Consider the following 19,084-nt stretch of genomic DNA (forward strand, 5'->3'; position numbering starts at 1 on the left):
TTTTTTCAGTTTTGTATTTAGTACTTTCTGGCTCTTGTCTAGGAAATGTTTGCCCACCTCAAGGTTGTAAAGGTAGTCTTCTTTTTTCTTCTAGAAACATTGTAATTTTGGATTTTATGTTTAAATCTGTGATCTACTTTGAATTACTGTTAGTGTCCCATGTGACATAGGAGTTGAGGTTTATTTTTTCCCATGAAATGGATATCCAGTTGTTATAGCACCAACTATTGAAAAGACTTTCCTGGCACCTTTGAATTGTTTTGGTGACTTTGTCAAAAATAAATTGACTATATAGCTGTAGATCTATTTCTGGACTCACTCTTCTGTTTCATTGATTTATTACTTATCTTTACACAAAAACCACAGTGTCTTGATGATTATAGTTTTACAGTAAACCTTGAAATTGGGTACTTATATTTATCTATAAAATATTTATAACGTATAAATGATAATACAATATATAATATGTAAATATATATAATTAATACATATATTTATATGTATTCCTCCAATATTTTTTTTCAAAATTGTTCTAGCTATCAAAGTCCCTTTCCTTTCTAAATAAATATTGGAATTATTATAAATTATTGGAATTTGTTTATACTATACCAAAAAAGCTTGTTGATATTTGATTGGAATTTATTGAAGTTCTAGGTCAATTTGGACCTAACTGGCAGTAATATTTAGGAGTCTTCCAATCCATGAACATGATATATCCCTCCATTTGATTTAGGGCTTCTTTAACTTTTTTTAGCAATTCTTTGTAGTTTTCAAGGTAGATATTTTACACCTCTTTCATTATATTTAAATCCTAAGTATTTTTTTTTGATATTAGGTTTTAAAAAATTTTTGTATATTGACCTTGTATCCTGTGTTCTCGCTAAATTATTGTATGATAATTAGTAGTTGTTGATTATTACTGATTCTGATAGTAGGTTTCTTTTTTTATAGACTCCTTTGTATTACTTTTCTATACACAATCATGTTGTCTACAAATAATGACAGTTTTACGTCTTGCTTTCCAGTTTTTGTTCCCTTTCATTCTTTCTCTTGCCTTATTGCACTATCTAGAAACCCTAGTACAGTGTTGAGTATAAGTGCTTAGCATGAATATCCTTGCTTCATTCCCAATCTTAGAGGAAAAGCATTTAGTCTTTCATCACAAAGTATGAGGATAGTTGTTGTCAGGTTGAGGGCAATCTATTCCCGTTTGTTGAGAGTTTTAAAATATGAATAGATGTTGAATTTTGCCAAATGATTTCTGCACCTATTGAAATAATCATATGTTGTTTTCTTCTTTATTCCCTTAATAGGATGAATTATATTGGTTGATTTTCAAAGGTTGAACCAGTCTTGCATTCCTGGAATCAGTCCCACTTGGTCATGATGTATAATCTTTTCTCTGTACTTCTGAAATTTTGTGCTGAAATTATGTTAAGGATTTTTTTGCATCTATCTTTATGAGGGGTACTGGTCATACTTCTCTTTTTCTGTAATGCCTTTGTTTGGTTTTGGAGTCAGCATAATGTTGGCCACATAAAATGAGATGGGAAGTATTTCTTCTCCCTCTATTTTACTGTAAGAGTTCATGTAAAATTGGTGTTATTTCTTCCTTAAATGTTCGATAGAATTCACCAATGAAGCCATATGAGTCTAGGGCTTTCTTTGTGGAAGGGTTTCTGATAATAACTTCAAATTCTTTAACAGAAAAAGGGCTAACTCAGATTTTTCTGTTTCTTCTTAGGTCAATTTTGAGAATGTATGTCTTTTGAGTAATTTTTGTGCTCATCATCAGTGATGTAGAATTTATGGTCATAAGGTTTTTCATGATATTTCCATAATATCCACTCAGTTCCTGGTGTATCTGTAGTTATAGCTCATCTCTCATTTCTGATATTGGTGATTTTGTTTTCTCTGTTTTTTAATCAGTCTAGCTAGAGGTTTATCAGTTCTGTTGATCTTTTCAAAGTTTTTGATTTCACTGGTTTTTCCACATTGCTCTTATATTTTCTATTTTATTGCTTTCCACTCTTATCTTTATTATCTTTTCTCTACTTACTTTGGCTTTTCAGGTCTCTTAATGTAGAAACTTAGATGATTCATTTAAAATCATTCTTCTTTTCTAATATTAGCATTTAAAATTATAAATTTCCCTAAAAGCATTGCTTTAGCTGCATGCTAGAAAGTCTGATATTTTGTATTTATTTGTATTCAGTTCAAAACATATTCAAATTTTCCTTTTGGTTTCTTTGATCAATGGGTTATTTAGGACGGTATCATTTAATCTCCAAATATCTAGGGATTTTCCAGATACTGACATTTAATTATCAAATTCTGATTTAACTCCCTTTTGTCAGAGAACATATTTTATACAATTTTTATCCTTTTAAAGTTATTGAAACTCATTTTATGGCCCAACCAAAAGTCTTGGTGACTGTCCCATATTCACTTGAAAAGCATATGTATTCTGCCGATATCCTGCAGTCGTTAGCTGGAGTGTTTTATAACTGTCAGCTAGTTCAAGTTGGTTGCTAGTGTTGTTCAAATCTTCTATATTCTTAATTTTTATCTACCTGTCCTAACAGTTACTGAGAGAAGAATGTTGAAATCTACAACTGTAATTATGGATTTATCTAATTCTTTCCATTTTATCCATTTTTGCCTTATGTGTTTTGAAGCTCTGTAATTAGGTGCATTCAGAATTGTTATATTTTCTTGATGAATTGACTCCATTATCATTATAAAACGTCCCTCTTTATCTCTGATAATACTCTTTTTCCTGGAGTCTGCTTTTCTGGTATTAATGTATCCATTCCAGTTTTTATGAATAGTGCTTCCTTATTTTACTTTATCTGTGTCATTATCTTTAAAGTGAGTCTCTTATAAACAGCATATAGTTGAATAATGTTTTAAGCCACTCTGATAATCTCTGCCTTTTAATTGAAGTGTTTAATCCATTTACATTTACCATCTAAGTGTTTTCTTTTTGATGCGTCCATTCTTTGTTTTATTTGTTCCTCCTTTTCTGCCTTCCTTTGGATGAATCAAGGTCTTTTTGATATTTCACTTTATCTCCTCTGTTGACTTGTTAGCCTATTTCTTTGTTTTATTTGTGTACATGTGCAGTTGTGCTATGGTTTATACAATGCACCTTTAACTTACCACCGCCTACCTTGTATTAATATTACATCACTTCGCATATAGTGTCAAGACTTATGGCAGTATATGTTCACTTAACCCTCTCTCATCCCTTGTGTGATTATTGATTGTCATGTATTTTATTTCTACATATGTTATAAACTGCACAATAGATTGTTGTTAGTTTTGCTTTAAGCTATTAATTATGTTCTTAAGAAATTGCAAATGGAAGAAATTTTATCTTTACTCATGTATTTACCATTTTGGCACTCTTCAGTCCTTTGTGCAGATGCAAGTTTCCATCTGGCTTCATATTTCTTCAGTCTGAAAAATATCATTTAACATTCCTTATACTGCAGGTCTGCTGATGATGGATTTTTTCTCAGCTTCTGATTTATCAAACAAAGAGGCTTTATGTCATCTTATTTTTGCAAGGTATTTCGCTGGATAAAGAATTCCAAGTTGGCCTTTTGTTTCAGCAGTTTAAAGATGTGGTTCCATTGTCTTCTTTCTGATATTGTTCATTAGGAGGAGTGACCAGTATTTTTATCCCTGTTTCACTGTATGTAGTATGTCTTTTATTCTCTGTCTGCTTTTAAGATTTTCTTTTTATATTTAATTTTCACCAGTTTATGATATGCTTATGTATGATTTCATGTTTATTTTGCTTAGAGTTCATTGAATTTCTTGGATCTGTGGGTTGATATTTTTCATTAAATTTGGGGAAAAAAATTAAAGTGATTTTTCTTCCATGATTTCTCTTTTTCCTCTCCTTCCAGGACTCTAACTACATGAATGTTAAACCACTTGATATTATTCCTCAATTCACTGATTTTCTGCTCATCCTTTTTAGTCTTTTTTCCCCCTCCATGCCTTAGGTGTGTAGTTTCTATTGCCCTTTTTTCAATTTCACTGATTTTTTTCTTCTGCAATGTCCAAATGGTTGCTAAGCCCATCTATTGAATTTGTAATTCATATATTCTAACTTTTAGCTTTAGAATTTCCGTTTGGCTAGTTCTTGTTTCACAACTTTTTCCTTATTCCGTTCATATTTCCTTTAAATCTTTGGCATACTTATAATAGCTGTTTTAAGGTCTTTGTATGCAAAGTTCAACATTTCTGTAATTTCTGGGTCCATTTCTGTTGACTGGTTTTTCTCCTTGTAATTGGTTGGCTTATGCACATGTATAGCAAAAATTTTTTATTGAATTCTCGTCATTGTGGATGCCAAGTTTCTGGATTTTGTTGCCCATAAGTAGTGATAAATTTTGATCTGGCAAATAGTTATGTGTGAATAGGCTTGATTCTTTTGGAACTTACTTTCAAACTTTGTTGGTTACATCTAGAGGGGTCCGTATTCTGGAGTTAGAGTAGCCCTGCTCTTCAGGCGTGGACTTTCTAGGGCTCTGAATTCTCAGGGGACCCAGTGAGGTCTTCCAAATCTGGCTAACTGGAACCCCAGCATTTGTCTGTCTTGTGTCATATGAAAATTCTCGGTTCACAGCCTCTTGGTACTTGTTCTCTGCTCAGCTCATGGAGTCTTACTTGTGCATGTGCAGTTTAGTATTCAGCCAAACACTATTTCTCCCGTGTACCTCCCTCCTCTTGGTACCCCTCCTCCCAAATTGCAGACCTCAGCATCCCCGTACTCTGGACTGTCACCACAGTTTGGGCTCCCCCCCTCTGCCCCGTGGTATGTAAAGTGCATCCAGGCGAAAAGCCAGTGATCACGAGGCTTACGTCATCAATTTACCTTCCATCAGGGTTATTATCCTGAACCCCCTGTTGTTCAGTGTCTACAAACAGTTGTTTCAAATATGTTGTTCCATTTTATAATTCTTCAGTGTTTTCACTGTTGTTCATAACATGTTACTTTCCACAAACCTCACCACTGATCTGAACGCACCAGGTCAGATAAGAGGCTATCATAAAAGATTGGCAATGAAGTAGGTCTCGTTGTACGAAATATTAGATTTTTATAAGAAATACTTGTGGGGCATAATTCTTACTTTGCAGAAGCCTTCACTTTACAGAAGGGCTAGCTGCAAGTAAGCAGTGTTCTTCCTTAGCCCATTTAAGAGGTTGGAAGATGACTGTTGAAAGCAGAGCTCGGTGGTGGGTAGCAGAGCCATCAGGCCTGTCCTGGAAGTTGCTTCCAGGCGGAGCTGTCAGTCAGGAGTGGACTTAATGTACCATTGAAGTGTCAGCGTGTCCAGGGATCTGGGGCCCACTAGCAAGGCCACAGCAAAGTGAGGGGCACTGCGGGATGAAGTGTAAAGACCTGGTCCGACTTGGGGGCTCGGTTACCCCCAAGTGTGTAGAGCCAAAATGGGAAACACCATCAAAGACCAGGCAGGGTGTGAGCCAGGAGAGACCAGCATGTGTCTAGAAGGTTCTAGGAGCTTAGAAGGGGGTGAGCAGCCAAGTCAACAACCGATGTCTCTGCCAACAGTGAGGAAAGAGAGCAGTGCTGCTGCGTGTGTGGTCAGCCGCCGGGAGAGCTTCTTAAAATGCACGCTCTGACTGAGAAGGTCCGAGGCGATGCCTGGAATACTGCAGGTCCAACAAGCTCCAAGTGGTGCTGAGGCTGTGGGCCCGCACACAGCACTCCCGCTAGTGAGGACTTCGAATCTGGGAGCCAGGGCTCACCCAGGACAGCTCCTCCCTGAGGAGTCAGCTGATGCTTGTAGCACAGGGGAGCCCCCGGTGCTAAACCCAGTAAGTGGAGAGAGGAGGGTTGGATTTACACAAACTTAGTTTATCTGTAACATTTCACCCTTGAAATTGCCTGCACCTGCTGGGGCTGACAGTTATATGCGGGGGGCATCAGGCATCCCAGAAATCTCAGCCGTGACCCTAGGAGAATTCCCCATAGAGCCACAAGGAGCCAAAACATGTGCTCTTCTTATTTGTTCAGGAACCCAAATGCCAGCAGAACGGCAATAATCTTCCATTTCAAAAAAAAAAGAAAAAGAACAAAGTAAGCAAGAAAACAACCCTTAAACTCTCTTACCTTCTGCCATAAACTTTTTTCGAGAGTGTAACCTCATGTGCCTCGAGTACAGAGGAGGTCTAAAGTTTAATGTTGCAGACTCCATCGGGAGAGGGTGTGGCCCTTTCTCACATCTAACAGGTACTCGTGTTTGGGAGTCCAGGCACCTGCTCCCGTGTCCTGTAAAGGACACACGTCCCACACCATCCACACATGCTTGGATTTTAGACACTGTGATGCAGAACACACTTTCATTTCACCACCAACCATACGGACTGGGATTTTTCCCCATCATATTTAGGAAATTAACAATCACGTTTTAACCTCAGCTTCTTGGGTAATGCTTGCAATAGTCCATTTTTCTTAATGGGATGTCAGATGTTAGTAAGTTCTCGACTCTGGGTTTAACTAATGAACTCGTACACGGATGATAACGATGGACGCTCCCATTAATTGAGCATCTACTATATGCCAGGCAGGTGCTTTAGAAACGTGTTTAACCATCACTAAAATTCTGCCAACTGTGGGCGTTACTATTGCCGTTTTATAGATAAGCTGTTTATATGTTATTTATGGGCTCCTATTTATAGAGGAACCGAGGAGGGGCGGGTGGAGGAACGGGGTGGGTGTCGGGTCTGGCGTGTTTTGTGAAGTGCGGGCACCATGAAGTCACTTGCCCACCAGCGTTCAGCGTCCAGGAGAGTCACTGGGCTCTTTCGAAGCTCTAGTGGCTTTTCCTTCAGCTTCTTGGCAAAGACTCCACTTTCTTCCCAGCCCCTTCCTTCTGCCGGGCAGACAGAGCCGGGCCTCTGACCAGGCCAGCGTGCCCGGGAACTTCTCAGCAACCCAGGGAGGAGACATCTGAGCCCACGGCCACATGCAGCTCTGTGCCTGCCTGAGTGAGCTCCCGGGCCCCGTCCTTTCCGGCCGAGACGGCCTCTCTGCTCTCCAGGCCTTGCAGGGGCTGAGGGGGGAGAGGGGGGGAGAGGGAGACGCGAGAGTTAGCGGGAGGCCGGCTCTGTTTTTCACGGGATATGCTCTCTTCCCCCTCTCTGTTTCCACGGCAACGGCTAATTAGCAAGCTGCTAATTAAAGTTCATATTTATGATCAGAAAATAAAACCATCGGACCTTTTCCGAAATAGGATTTTATGAGTTCTGGCTCCAGCAACTGAGTCAGCAGTGAAGGGCCTGTGCTGTTCAGGACCGCGGTTTCAAGGTGGAGATAAATAAGCAAACAGCGCGGGGAGGAGGCTGAACCCAGGTCCTTGGGCAGGACTGGGCCTCGGCGGACCGCCGGCGGGAAAGACGGGGCTCTGGGACGAGGTTCCTACACCGAAGCCGCCGGTCCACGTCGGCTGTGTTTCGACTCCGGGGTCACCGAGCTCCCGTGAGGCGGTTTTCTATTGCAGAGCCAGCTGTTTCTGTTCTTTTCTGTTCTCGCCGTGCTAGAAAAATCACCCCCCACAGGCTCAGGCTCCAACCTCCCCAGGTGTGTGTGCAGGAAACGCTCAACGCCACTTCCTTTCACGTGTGGCTTGGTTACTGCTGCTTCTCCGAGGGGTCCCCGGGCACCCTGTCCACCGTGGCCTCGAGTAACCCCTCTTCCTGGAAGGATCCAGCTCCTTGGGCCCTTGGATGTTGGCTTCATCTCTCTTGTGGGCCCTTGACGAGCCCAGTGGGAATCTCCTCACCCAGTCGTGGAACAATTCTGCCATCCACGTTTGGTCTCTCCGACGGGGCGCGCTTCAGAATCCCAGAGTTGGAAGGGACTTCGAGGGCATCTGGTCCCCCCCGGGGACGTGGCTGGACGTCCTTTCCCCTGAAATCTCCCCCGAGACTGGGCAGCTTCCCTCCGCTTGCCTTTGGCGATGTCAGACTTGCTGCCTGTCCTGCCCGAGCTTGGAAGGATCAGCTTTCTCCGACGTGTGGGGGGGGTGGTGGTGATGGAAGGTCAGTGTGCTAGGCAGACCACCGTCAGTCCCTCCTCCTCCCCTCACCCCTTTGGGGGTCCCAGGCCCGGCGTCCGACGCCTCCACCTGCGACCGTCTTCTGCAACACGGAGAGCAGAGGGCCCTGTTCCACGGGGGTGGGCGCAGGGGAGAACACGGACGGAGGGCCCAGCAGGCACGGAGCCGTTCTCGCAGGGTTGGAGTTCGGCCGGTCCTTCATCTCACCTTGGGTCCTTCCGGCCCCTAGAGTGCGCGAGGCGGCGCTGGTGCCTGAAACGGCCCCCGAGAACCCTGCCAGCTCTGAAACTCCATGCGTGTGGGCTCTGACCACGTGAGACTGAATCTTCACGCTGTGCTTCCCTCCCACCGATTGGCTCGGGGAGTCGTCACTCCATTGACGAAGCCCCAGTGACGCAGCACAGCAGGTAACGAGGGGGCCCTGGGCCCACGCGAGGTACAGCGAGTCCCCCCTCGTCCCGCGCGGACGAGCCAAACCGGCAGCACTTCCCGCCGCTTCTCACGGGCTGCGGGCTGAACGCGGGGCCCCCGAGTTCACATGCTGAGGCCCAAACCCACAGCGGGATGGTACTTGGGGGCGGGGCCTTCGGGAGAGATGCGGGTTAGATGAGGTCTCGGGGGGACCCTCGTGATGGGATTAGTGATCTTAGAAGAAGAAGAGACAGCAGAGTTCCCCCGCCCTCCACGAGCTCAGGAAACGTGAGGACAGAGCGAGAAGGCAGCCGCCTGTGAACCAGGAAGGGGGTCTCTCACCAGACACCCACCTGCCAGCGACCCCCAGTGGGAAGGCAGGGTGACAGGGCCACTTTCTCGGGAAACGGAGTGGGGACTTCTTACAGAGTTCAGCGTGCACCTCCCAGACGACCCATCAGAAGGCACGACAACACGTGCCCCCGCGAAGATGCGTACAGGAACGTCCCAGCAGACGAGTCGGGCCAACAACCTAAATGTCCATCAGCAGATAAATAGATAAACCGTGGTCCACACATCAGTGGACAGAAAGGGACAAGCCAGACCCTAGAGAGAGCTGGCCGTGCTGATCCATTTTCCTGGGTGCCAGGAAAAGGTTAAAACTGAGAAAGCACAGTCGTGGTTGCCTCTGGGGTGGGCATATGGGGAATAGGATGAAAAGGGCCGTGAAGGCACTTGCTCGGGTGGTGGCCGTGCCCTGTTTCTTGATCGGGGTCTTGGTGACGGGGTGTCTTCTTTGCAAAACTCATTGAATTTAAGATGCATGCAGCTTACTGGTCATACTGCAATTTTTCAGCAAAGGAAAGGGAACCGAAGGCTACAGACTAGCAAGTAGAGGGATTAGGCAGCACTGGTCGGCCTGGGCTCTGTTGTGTAGGGCCGCGGAGAACAGGTTGAGAAGCTCCTGTCTAGTGTGTGGGACCAGAGGGGCCTCGCAGGCTTCTAGGAAAGGGGGGGGGGTCAACCTTTAGGGATCACCTACTTGTGCAGGATGCTCGGACAGGCCAGGCAGGCAGGCGACTGTCACCCGTCACCTCAAGCTAACTTGCGCTCTCGCTGAGGGTTTGCCAACCCGTGCTTCTCCAGGCATCTATATTGCAGGGCCTGCCCGGGGTGGGGGTGGGGGGTCCCAGCCCTGCTGCAGCCCGCGGTGGAGGTCCAGCTGGATTGGGCAGAGAAGACACGGTTGTCAGAGGAGCTGGGTCAGTGGCCAAGGCGCATGCGGGCCGGGGAGTACGAGATGTTGGAGGAGAAAAGAGGGTGACGGTGTATTTGGCTCTGGGAGGCCCCGCGTGAGGCCCACGGGAGCATCCTCCCTGGAATGTTCTAGGCCCCGCACTTCCCATCAGCTGGCGTTCCGGGGTGAGGGCCGGCACAGCTGCAGGGGCAGCAGGAAGGGCGGGGCTGAGCTCCTGCCCTCCCATCCTCACCTTCCCCCTTGGCAGACACGGCTCCCGCTCTCTGCAGCGCGCCCCCTGCCGGAGAGAACACAGTCTCCTCCTCTTCTCCCAGCCTCCCCCTCTGCAGAAAGTCACCCACAGCCTCTGCTCAGAACAAAAATAAAAAGGGAAGTATGGCATCCCACCCCAGCCCACACCTCTGCCCCTGCTAAAAACAGAGGCAGCCTGTGAGTGGGGTGTTGTGCCAGCTTCCGGGGGGGGGGGGGCAGGCACTGCCCCCTGCAGCATCAGCGCTTTCTGGGGGCCTGGCAGCCACTGTGCTGGAGGAGAGGGAATTTGAGAGGACCACGGAGAGACCCCCTAGCCAGACGTGGGGCCGAGCTAGTTTGCAAACACGTGAGTATACTTTCCAACCGGCCTGTCCCCTTTACTCTGACACACGTGTGCCCAGCTGGTGACTCCACACCCTCGGTCAGGGAGCGTCTTCTGTGGCGGGTCTGGGGGCTGCCGTGGAGCCCGCCGCCCCCCTCGCCGATCGGTCGTGCTCTCCTCCGAGGCATGAGCTCTCATGGCTCCGCGCGTGTTCTTTTTCCATCTTAATTTCCCAAACAACACGGGAGACTCGACAGTGGGTGCTGGGGCAGCTATTTTATGCTGTAGCTTTGATTGCACAGAGCGTGGACTTGAGCCCAGAGAAGCCTTTCAATAAATGCCTGAAGACCGATTTGGACCAGAACGCTCTCATTTTTACGTGCTGGTTTTTTTTAACTTTCTTCTGAGGGAGGACGGTGCAGAGGGCCGAGGAGTGGGGGCGGGTGCCCGGCGTGTGTTCCTGTTGAAGGAGTGAGATGCCCGCAGCTGAGCTGGGTGGAGGGGAAGTGTGTGTGGTGTGCATCTGTTCCCAGAAGCTGGGGCCCTTGCCTTTATCGGCAGCTCACAGCCCCACAGCCTTGCCCTCTCTGGGGTTCCTGCCCTCCCTGGGGAGCACCTTTCAATCAGTTCCTCCGAGGTTTATTGAGGTTCCGTACGCAGAGAAACGAGCCTGTTGCTAAACGTTGTCCAACAGCTAACGCAGGCCCAGGCCCTGCCCGCAAGCAAAATGGCATGAGAGAGAGAGAGAGAGAGAGATTGCAGAGCCAGGCCAGGCAGGAGACGTCTGATCCAGATTCCGGGGAGGAAGGGCGCAGTGCGGGGCGAACGGCTTACCAAGCAGGCAGAAGGGCCAGGCCCCCAGGGGGACGTCGCCCCTGCAGTACCTCTTGGAGACATCTGAGAAGGTTCCTCATTTCCTAACGACATGCTTCAGGAATCCAGTGAGTCCTGGGAGGCTGAAGAAACTTTTGAAGCAGCCCCTGGGGGTCTTTTGCTTATCAGAGACCGGAGTCTAGTTTTGGGGGGGGGCGGGGAGTGGAGTGGGGGAATGAAACTGACGTCACTGGTTTGAAGAAGTCAGCTGGGTCGTGGAGGCGTCCTGTGCAGACATGTCACCGCCTGCCGGGCGGTTCAACGATCACAAAAGCAGCGGGGTCCCCCGACTCCCTTGCTACGCAACATCCCTAACGGCCTCGAGTCAGCAACCGTCTACAGCGTCTGTGTGCCGTTTTGATGGGTGCCTTAATTACTGCTGATTGTGTCCTTTGGCGCCTGCCAAAAAAAAAAAAAAAAAGCCTTTCCAGTTTGCACCTTGATTCATAAGCTTTCGCTTACATGGCAAGAAGCTAGAGGTGATCTCTGAGCATAAAGATTCCCGCATTGCCATCACTGTTACTTTCAGAGACTGGGTCAAGTTATCTCCATCCCAACTGTGGGGGAAGGATACAACATCAGAAAAACACGGGCTCATCTTTGCTGGTGCCTGGTGGCAGAGAAAGTGACAAAGAAACGTCCACCAGCCTCCAACGCCGACAAGTTCAATCAAAGACACCTTGTCACCGCAGGCCGTTCAGAGAGAGGCGGGCGACACCGGCCCTCTTCAGAAGGGAAGCCCGCGTGTTTGGCGACGTTTGGCGACGTTGCCTTCTCTCCCTGACGCCCCTGATCTCGCACAGCTACGTGGAAAACGTGAGTCTCGGTATTCGTACGTTTCTGGCTCGTGTGTGCCTTCCAAACAGGTGAGCCGGGTTACAGGAAGTTGCTCGGGTTCACGTGCGCGGCGCAGGGGAGCTTCCAGAGGGGGGGTGTGACCGACGCGGGTGCAGGGACGCGGCCGGCCCTTCCCGGCTTCCCCTCGCCCCGGCCCTCCGGCGCCCCGCCCCCGACGCGCCCCCCTCCCCGCGGCGTCCCGCTTCCTTTCTCCGCCCTCTTCTCGGCCCCGCACCTGCGGTACTAAATAAAGGTCTGAGTTCCGGTTCCCTCTTCTCTGTCCCCAACCGCTAGGCCTCGCCCCGCCGCCCTCTGGCGCCCCTCTTCTCTCGCGCCCTGTCCCGGACACCCGGGCCCTCAGGAGCCCCTCGCCGGATTCCCGGCCCTCCGGAACCGGAGGTTCAAAAGCCGGCGGAGAAGGACGCGACGAGCACGTGACTCCCCGACGCCCCTCCCCGCCGGGGTGTCCCCTCCCCCGGCCGCGATTTCCTGACTTCTTCACCAGAACCGAGGGTTTGAAGGGTTCGGGTTAGTCTTGGGTGGGTTGGCCTTGGGTGGCGACCCATCGTAGCTGTTCTTATCGACGCGACGTGATTTGATTTGAGGTGACATTTGCATAACAAAATTAACCGTTTGAAAGTGAGCAGTTCCTTGGTGTCTCGCACATTCACAGTGTCGTGCAGCCGCGGCTAACGTCTAGTGCCAAACCATTCTCGCCACCCCCCGGTAAAACCCCACGCACCCGTCGGCGGTCCCCCCCTCCGCGCCTCCCCCGCAGGCCCTGGCCACCGCCGTCGGTGGATTTGTGTCTGCGTGCATCGCCCTGTCCGGCACGTTTCATATCAGCGGAATCCTGCAATCCGTGTCCTTGGAGTCTGGCTTCTGTCGCGCAGCATCATGTGCTCTCGGTGTTTTCGTCCGTGTTCCCGCGTGGGTCGGTGCTCCATTCCTTTTTGATGGCCTAATAGTATTCCACAGTGTGTAGAAGGTGTCTTCGTGTTCTAGGATCTCCGGTGCGGAGGGTTCGCGGCTGGCAGGACCGGAAGGCGGGGGCCAGGCAGAGGGAGGTGGGCGTAGCGGGAACGTGGCCCGTGGCCCCCGCGCACCCCCAGGGCAGTTCCGTCCTGTGGCCGAGCCACCCCTTCAAGGGGCGCGGGGGAGGAGGGTGCAGCTCTGGCCAGCCTTCCCGAGCTGCGGTTCGCCTCTGCGCCTGAGCACAGCCAGCCCTTGACTACCCGAAGGGGTAGCCCGTTGACCTGGCGGGCCGCTCGGGTGGAAGCAAGGGAGGGGGCCCCGTTCCGTGAGAGAGCCGTGTATTTCAGAGTTAATTTGTTGTTGTTGTTGTTGTTTGCAGTACGTTGGCCTCTCACCGTTGTGGCCTCTCCCGTTGCGGAGCACAGGCTCCGGACGCGCAGGCGCAGCGGCCACGGCTCACGGGCCCAGCTGCTCCGCAGCACGTGGGATCCTCCCGGACCGGGGTACGAACCCACGTCCCCTGCGTCAGCAGGCGGACTCCCAACCGCTGCGCCACCAGGGAAAACCCCAGAGTTAATTTTGAGTAGGGAGACCCTTTCTGAGTCTCTCTTCTACCTCCCCCCTCTCCCTCCCCCTCCCCCTCCCCCTCCCCTCCCCCTCCCCTCCCCTCCCCCTTCCCCTCTACCCCTCCCCTCCCCCCTCCCTCTCCCTCTTCCCCTCCCCCTCTACCCTCCCCTCCCCCTCTCCCTCTCCCCTCCCCCCTCCCCCCTCCCCTCCCCTCCCCCCTCCCCCCTCCCCCTCCCCTCCCCTCCCCCCTCCCCCTCCCCTCCCCTCGCCCTCTCCCTCTCCCTCTCCAAAGCTTGCCGCTTAATAGAATGCCCAAGCCTGTTTCACTCCCAATGTAGCGGATGCTTCACGGATGCATTTGAACTAGCCTACTCCCTTGCCATCTCTTTGGCAGAGCGTCTCAGCATAGAAAATCTGGTTTGGATTTCACTTCCCTCGCAGGGAAACGCTTATTGTTGTAACAGCAGTGGCAAAGAGAGCGCTGTGTTCTTCTAAAAATGCCTCCGGTAAATGAGGATGCTGCCGCAAGACGCAGAGACGATGGGGAAATAGAAAAAAATCAGGCGTCTGGAGCCGCCCCAGCCTGGGCCATCAGTCCCAGAGGATTGGGAGACGGTCGTTGGCGCTACTCTCAGCTTGCCTGGGAGTCCTTTTCGGAACCGGTGGATGTGCTGGGTAGTGAGGCGCCTCTCTTGTTTTCCTGCCCAGTGAAAAAGTAAAACTCGCTGCTGTGTCCTGCAGTTTTCCATCAGCGGCGTTTTGCTTGTCCCTTTCCTGCTGGGAAGCAGGGCCGCGCCGTCTGGAGTCGTCCTAGATGAGGTGCCAGCGCACCCCGCGATCTCGTGGCGGGCAGGCCCACCAGCTCTCACCCTACAGCAGTCTCATTTTAGATCTGCCTGCTCCGCCCGCCAGGGGGTTTGTTCCGGAGTCACTCTGTGCCCTCCTCAGATCCGGAGCCAGTGCCCACTGGGTGTCAGGCACCCATGGCAGAGCAGGCCTTGTGCCTGAGGTCCAGCAGTGTTTCCTCTGAAGGTCCGCTGGGGACGCGGTTTCTGTAAACTTCCTGTCACCTCCCACAGTGAGGGGTGACGCGTGAGGCCTACTCCCCAAAATGCCGGCTGGTGTCGGGTTTATCCATTTTCAAAGAATTAGGCATTCCACAAACGGAACCCCAGCGCCCCAGTGGCTAGAACTGGGTCTCCTTGAAAATGCAGCAGGTGGGCTTCCCTGGTGGCGCAGCGGTTGAGAGTCCGCCTGCCGATGCAGGGGACGCGGGTTCGTGCCCCGGTCCGGGAAGATCCCACATGCCGCGGAGCGGCTGGGCCCGTGAGCCGTGGCCGCTGAGCCTGCGCGTCCGGAGCCTGTGCTCCGCAACGGGAGAGGCCACAGAAGTGAGAGACCCTCGTACTGCAAAAAAAAAAAAAGAAAATGCAGCAGGTGCTTCAGACTCCAGGAGTACCCCACGGAAGAGGCACGTTGCAAAACACCGGTGGTTGCCGTAGCGCTGCTGCGCCGTGTCGGGCGAGTGCAGGCGGGCAGGGGGTTCTCCCCAGCGGAATGGAGGACCCGCGCGGCGCGTTTCTGCGGTTCACCCGGTGGAGACGGTGATGGTTCGTGACCAGATGGCTCTGTCCCAGTAGGTCAGAAGCTGGAGGGATGGGTATTCTATTTTATTTACGTATTATTTTACCGGAGGGTAGTGGCTTTACAACGTTGTGTGTGTTTCAGGCGTACAGTAGACTGAATCAGTCATACATCTACGTGTATCCACTCTTTTTTAGGTTCTTTTCCCGTACAGGCCGTTACAGGGTATTGAGTCGACTTCCCTGTGCTCTACAGTAGGTCCTTATTAGTTATCTGTTTTATATATAGTAGTGTGTATCTGTCAGTCCCAGTCTCCCAGTTTCTCCCTCCCCTCCCACCCCCCGGTAACCATGAGTTTGTTTTCTACATCTGTAACTCTATTTCTGTTTTGTAGATAAGTTCATCTGTACCCTTTTTTTTAGCTTCCCCATGTAAGCGATGTCATATGGTATTTGTCTTTCTCTGTCTGAGGGATGGGTATTCTAGACTCCAGCCCACCCCTGACTGACACTGCAAGATATATTGGCACTTAGATCTGACTTGCAGGCACAGCAAAACCAGTTGGGTATGGCTGGAGGGCATACGATCCTGTCAGCCAGCCGTCATGTGAAAACCCTCCCCACAGCCGCCGAGAGAGAGGTCTCATCCACTGAAGAGAGGAAACTATAACAAGAGAGCCAGCACTTATCCATTGGAAATCAATCACTTTATAAATATTAGACGCCTATTTGTGAAAGACACTTGCTGGACCACGGGGTGTACAAGGAAGCAGGAGATGGTCCTGCCCAGAGGATCCTAAGCAACAGGGTAGACAGATACTTACTACACCGGTGGGAGAGTTGCAAATCAGAAGCCCAGACAGAAGGGTTGAGGACAGACCTTTATAAAGTTTTTCTCTAAAGTCTGTTTGGTGTGGAGGTAATTATACAGAACGCCAAGGCAGAGACTTCTCTCCATCTTGAGTTTGCCACGGGCTTCCGAAAGGGTGGACTAAGTGATAATTGATTAAGTGCCTCCCTGTGGGCACTGCAGCAACCCTAAGATGTAGGTGCTCCGTGTCCGATCTTACAGAACAATAAATGGGGGCTCAGAGAGGTTAAGCAACGTGCTCGAGGCCACACAGCTGAAAAATGGCGGAATCCAGGGCCATATTCCTTTCCTTTAGAACACAGGGAAGCAGAAGCTGCAGGTTTTCTCTCTTGAGGCAAAGATTTTTTGGTTTGATTCTTTTTTGTTTGATTAGAGTAGAATTCCTGCAGTCCTTCTCCCACGGCCCCCATCTTTTTTCTTCGCGGGGGAGTGGGGAAATGCATGTCACTTGCCACCCACAAACACAATGTATTTTAACCTCTGGAGGGCAGGAGTTACATCTTGTTGGGGGGGGGCAGGGGGTGCTTCACTTGGAACCTCAGTCCCCCAACTCTCTAAGCTGATGGCGTCAGGAGTCTTCCTAGAATCACCCCCTCCCCCCACCAGCCTTCACCACCTCCTGCTTTCCTTTCTTCTGCTGCCTGGAAATCTGCCCGGGGGACTGAGTTCTGAGAAAGTACAGTTCTGACCTCAAGCCTTGCACACCTCGGGGTGTTCACGGAACTCTGAGATCTATGTAAAAGCCTGGTCTGCTGCTTCCTGCACTGGCGTTTTGACCGGCCCCAAAGGCTTTTCTAGAAAGAGGCTCTGGCAGCCCCACGCAGCCAGGGAAAGCCAGAGCCTCGGGCCTCCTCCGTGGCTTCCCTGCTGCGGCCGGGGTGACCTCCCCGATTTCAGCAGTTGGTATTCTCCCCGGAGGGTGATGGAAGAATCAGAAACACCCCACCCTCCAACACGACCACCCTGTACCTGTATAAGAAAACCTGGAATGTGCCTTTTTCTAGATACTAGCCTAGTTGATGGAAGGCATTGGCAGCATTGTGTTGGAAATCTGTTTAGGAGTCTTACTGCGTCTACCTGTCCCCGTGACATTTCAAAAAATAGGCGGCCCCGCGACTAGAAATGCATTTTATTTTTTATTTTTTTTTTATTGTTCTAAAGTAATATTTATTTCTCTTTTTGACACCGAAATCATATTTATTTGCAAAAATTCTGTAAAGTAAAGAAGAGAATAAAAAAAGCAAACCCATATCACCTGTAATCTTGGTCATAGTCACATTGATCGCCATATAGATCCTAAGTAGATTTGCAACGTGTCTTACAAACGCGGAAGGGAGAGAGCTGTGCTTGTTCTGTGTGCAGGCCGCTCGCCCCGAGGCCTCAAAGGATGCAGCTCTGGGCCCTGGAGATGACTCGTGGGAGCTGCAGGAGGTACCTCGACCGGCCTGCATTCCCCAGCCCTCCCCCGAGGCGCTGCGCCGTGCCTCTGCTTTGCAGTCTCAGAGCTAATGCTCACCTTTAAAATAAGGGCCCCGCCCGGCTGTGGTCCAGGCTCCTCATCCTTCTTTCCCTTCTTCACCAGTCACTGCCCCAGTCTTTCTCTCACCTCTTCTTCCAACGAACCTGCGAGGCTTTCTTACCTTTGTGCCTTCAAGTTTCTTTCTCTGCCTCCTTTGCTCTGCTCTGAACGTCCCTGAATGTGTCACTTGTGTCTGATCCTCACTTGTCCTTCTTTTTTTTTTCTCCTGAACCTTCTCATAGTCTTTCTTTTTCTTACACTTCTGTCGTTCTCTGCTAGTAATGCTTGTTGAATCCGGTGCGTGGGTGGGTGGATGGATGGGTGGATGGGTGGGTGGGTGAGGCTCCCACCCTCCTGCTTCAAGTCTACTCTGACGTGTCCTCGTTACCAGACTCTGCAGACATGCCCCCGTAGATGTCCAAAGGCCTTGGGCCCCCGCCTGGTTTCCTTTTTTAACCTTGTCCCAGGCTCCCGTGGGATTCCTATGCAGCCAAGCGAGACAAGCAGGAGATAAAGGGGGAGGTTTAAGTCTGCACGTGGCTCCCACGGAAACTTCCAGCTCTCATTCTTGGCTGCTCTAAGAGTGGGCTTCTGGTGAGCTTTCCGACGAAATGCAAGGACCCACCCTTTTCGCTTAGAAGCTTCTCGGGGCCGCTGGGCTCAGCCCGCACTCACGTGCCGGCGCCCAGGCTCCCGGGAGCAGGACTTCGCTTGTCAGTGCTCACGCTTAGCGCTGTGCCTGCCCCGTGTCCAGTTTTGTCCCTTCCAGACTGCCTCACCCAGACCCCAACCCGGAATGGATCTCATGGTCTCCACCCACCTCTGCGGTGCTAGAATTCGGCTTCGATGAAGCCAGCGGCCTCTCTTTGAAAGCACAGAGGCTCCAGAACTGGAACCAGCCGCTGGTCTCGGTGACTTGACAGTCCCCGTGGCCAAGGCGGGCTCGCTGAGCAGGCCTGGAAGGCATCCGTAGGAGAAAAGAGTGTTTCATTAGCATCGGGGCTGGCCCGGAGCAAAGCTGCCTTTCCGGGAGTGAGGGAGGGTGAGCTCACGCCGGGCTTTGGTTTTGGCCAAGGGGTGTCCAGCCGCGGCTCACGGAGACCGTCGGAGCTGTCAGTTTGCCGTGTGCACAGCTCTGGAATCTAGACGGCGCGAATGCTTGTAAAGAGCCGTTGTGATAAATTGATACACACTTCGGAACAATTTAAGTCTGTCATTCCTAATCCTGCTTTTCACAAAAGCTTCTCTGCAGTAGTGGTAGAAAAATGAGAGCTGGAGGGGGGGAGGGAGGGAGCGGTATCCTTTGGTCACGCAAGAGGTGGGCGCCCTTCCAAACTCCTCTGCCCTGATGGGTGGCAGTCAGAAGCCACTACAGGAGCTGTCTGGATATGTGGCAGGGCCTGGGGAGGGGGAGGGCTGGTGTTTGCCATGTCCCCCAACCACCCCCAAATCCTGACTACCCGGAGATGCTCCCTCTTTTCCCCAGAGCTATCAAGTTGAGACATGTTCATGCCACA

The 19,084-nt window shown here is 50.5% G+C and overlaps 1 protein-coding gene across 6 annotated transcripts in view; it reads left to right on the forward strand.

Annotated features, from left to right (window-relative positions):
* Positions 1-19,084, forward strand: part of CARD11 (caspase recruitment domain family member 11) — a 185,646-nt gene that overhangs the window by 121,055 nt on the left and 45,507 nt on the right. For 2 of the 6 annotated variants that reach the window (XM_067012717.1, XM_059038545.2), the window contains exon 1: positions 10,127-10,366. The exons of 3 other annotated variants lie outside the window; for them this stretch is intronic. The gene's annotated coding sequence lies outside the window, so the exon portion shown is untranslated. Of the gene's footprint in view, positions 1-10,126; positions 10,367-11,643; positions 12,032-19,084 lie in introns of those variants that run through there. One more of the 6 variants, XM_067012720.1, reaches the window with a different exon arrangement.

Source organism: Kogia breviceps, chromosome 14, assembly GCF_026419965.1.
Source record: "Kogia breviceps isolate mKogBre1 chromosome 14, mKogBre1 haplotype 1, whole genome shotgun sequence".
Taxonomy (NCBI): domain Eukaryota; kingdom Metazoa; phylum Chordata; class Mammalia; order Artiodactyla; family Physeteridae; genus Kogia; species Kogia breviceps.